A 3,049-nucleotide genomic window follows, 5' to 3' on the forward strand; every position below is an offset into this window, starting at 1 on the left:
CACTTGTCCTAACTTCCTTAATCATTTTTACCAATGATTTTGGAATATTTGTATTTGATGTGTGAACTTCATGTCTTAACACGTTAGAATTCTGAGAGGTACTCATACTAATTACTAATACCTTGCTTTAGCCTGGCTGCTTGCGATGTCACTTCGTGATGTCAATTTCTTGACGTCCTTCTACGGCCTTGTCATTCGTCAGTGACGTTGTTCCTCAGCTCCATCACACACTCTGCCTTGAAGACCGCCTTGTAGATGATGATCACCTTGAAGAATCTTGAAGAATGCTTGTTCCCATCGTAGTAGTTACTTGAAGTTGTAGATTTCTCTCGTAGTCGTCCTTGGAACCAATACACTCTTGATTTTGGTTGTCTTGTTCCCGTAGACTTCCTCGCACAAGTTCTTCGTTCACCAGTTTATCTAGCACCACTTCTCTTCGGAGGTGTTTAACACTCAGTTCGTCGCACCGCTGTTCACCACTTTCACCACCCCTTGTCACCACTGTCACCACCACTGTCGGTCCTCGACCATTACACTTATATTTGACTTGTAATACTAGTCTCGAGGCCCCTTGCCTTCGTTACGTGAGTTTCACTAAATGTTCAAGTTCCTCTTAAGCAGTAGGCCCAATGCCTTGTATTTCCTGTAGTCTCACTATTTTCTAATTTCAATAGGCCCGTGCCTAGTTCTCGTCCTTTGGGTTAATAAAAGGGTGGTGAATTTTCTTTCTTCTTTCACTGTAATTTCACCGTCTTGTTACACTCAGGATCTCTTTCTCTCGTCTCTCTACATCGTCTCTCTAGATCGTCTCTCCACATCGTCTCTCTCTAGATCGTCTGACGAGATCCCGTATCCTACGCTAAGCTACCTTCGTCTGACGTCACTAATTTTTCTAATCCAATCTCCTATGACTTCTGAAATAAATGTCACTCCTTATGGGCGTGACTTTGAATTCATGCACCAATAGTTTTTTTCTCCTTCTCCACCTTGCACCAACCCGGAAAGCCATTGCAATGCCACTAGCAATATCGTTTACCTCAGCATTAGTCAAACGAAGCTAACCTGCGCTTACAGAGTTTTGATTACATCATCGATTATAAAACAGTCACCACCGTCGGTGTGTTTACATAGACATAACGTCACCTCAATGTTATCAAACAGCAGGCGAGCAGGCGAGCAGGCGTCGAGTCTAATTGTTGAGTCATCATTCTAATGCCCTAGCTCATTTCCATTCGTACAACTACCGGCCTCTTACACTAGACAATATCAAGATATAACTGAAATAACAAAAATTACATGGTAACAGTAAAGGTACTAGACAATATCAAAATATAACTGAAATAACAAAAATTACATGGTAACAGTAATAATAAAGGTAATAGATTTGTGAAAATAAATACGAAGACTTACATTTAAAGGGAAGAGAGGAAGAAGGGTGTGACAATCCGGGGATGACCGAAGTATATATACCTAAGATCAGGTCAGTCAAAGTGGGAAGGGGAAAGGGACAGACAATAAGGACCTCAGAGGTCAAGGGGTAAGGGGTGGGGTTGGGGGGTAGGGGAGGGTTAGGCGGGTGCGTTCACCGATGGTGGGGGAGGAGGTGGAGGTGAAGGGAGAGAGAGAGAAGAGGTAGAGGGAGGGGGGGATTTTTATTTCTAAATAATGGGATAGAAGAGATTACATTGTTTTGGATGTTAATAACCGGAGTTCTGTCCTTAATGTGAAAGGCTTCGAGTAGTTGTAGTCTCCTGGAGTCATTGCTCGATCCAATAATTTTGGTGTTGATCAAATCATCCCTCCTGAGTGCAGCTTTATGGAAACTCAAAGGATTACAAAGGCGGAGCACGCCGACAGGAGACCTTTTAGTCCATATCTAGGTCGGATGCGAAAAAAAGTAATACAAAAATTAAGAAATAAAAACTATAATAATGTAAATAACAAATAAAATGATAAACAAACAGGCAAATAGCAAACGATAACGAATTGACACATAACCAATAAAGGATTACAAACTCCTATGATGTTCTTTGATTGCTCCCTCTTGTAGGTGGAAAGTTAGGCGACGGCTGACTTTACATCTAGTAAAACCAATGTAGGAATGAGGGAGGAAATTACAATTTCCTGTAGAACATTGATATTGATACACTACATTAGTTTTAGATGTGAAGTCTGATCGCCTAGACAAATTGGTTGTCATGATCAGGGAGGAGGTTTTTGGATTTTTATAATAGATGAGAACTCTGATTTTGTTGTTCTCATTTGTAGGAAGGAAATTTTTATGAATGATGTCCCTGATGACTTTTTCATCTTTCTTATAATTACTAGTGAAGGTATTTCTGTAGTAAATGTTAATGAAGTTATGATTTTGTGGTTCTTTGATTGTGAAATGGGATTCTAGCATTTTGGAGGTAACAGAATCAAAGTCAGTGTTAGAATACCCATTATTTGTGAGCATTTGTCTTAGGTGTTGAAGTTCACTGTGTAAAGCTTGCCATGAGGAACATACTGATATGGCTCTTTTTATATATATGTACATGTATATATATGTACATGTATATATATGTATATATATATTGTATATATATATATATATATATATATATATATATATGTGTGTGTGTGTGTACATATACATATTCGTGAAGCGTGGCAGGAGATTCTATTTCAAGCATATTCTGTTGAAAACGACAGCAAATTCATTAGAAATTAATTTCTTTCGTAAGTTTTCTAGCTTTCGGAAAGTAGATTTCTGAGGAAAAGAGAGGGGAAGAAGCAAATTTCCAATTGACATTGGGAACTTATATTAACACAGACGTCTATGTTATACATAAAATAAATGGAAATAAACAAAACACAGCAGAATAAACCCAAGACGTTTCGCAGATCGTTCTGCATCTTCAGTTGTTGTTGTTGTTGTTGTTGTTGTCGTTCCCTAGACTGTCTGTCCGAGTAGTCCCGTCTCCCCAAGGAATGCTACTGCCGAAACTGGGTTTTCCCACAAATCCTTTATAGAGTGTATGTTGTGTTGTTTGCGTGCATGATTGTG

This window comes from Oratosquilla oratoria, chromosome 21, assembly GCF_046742065.1.
Source record: "Oratosquilla oratoria isolate Oo_2021 chromosome 21, ASM4674206v1, whole genome shotgun sequence".
NCBI lineage: Eukaryota > Metazoa > Arthropoda > Malacostraca > Stomatopoda > Squillidae > Oratosquilla > Oratosquilla oratoria.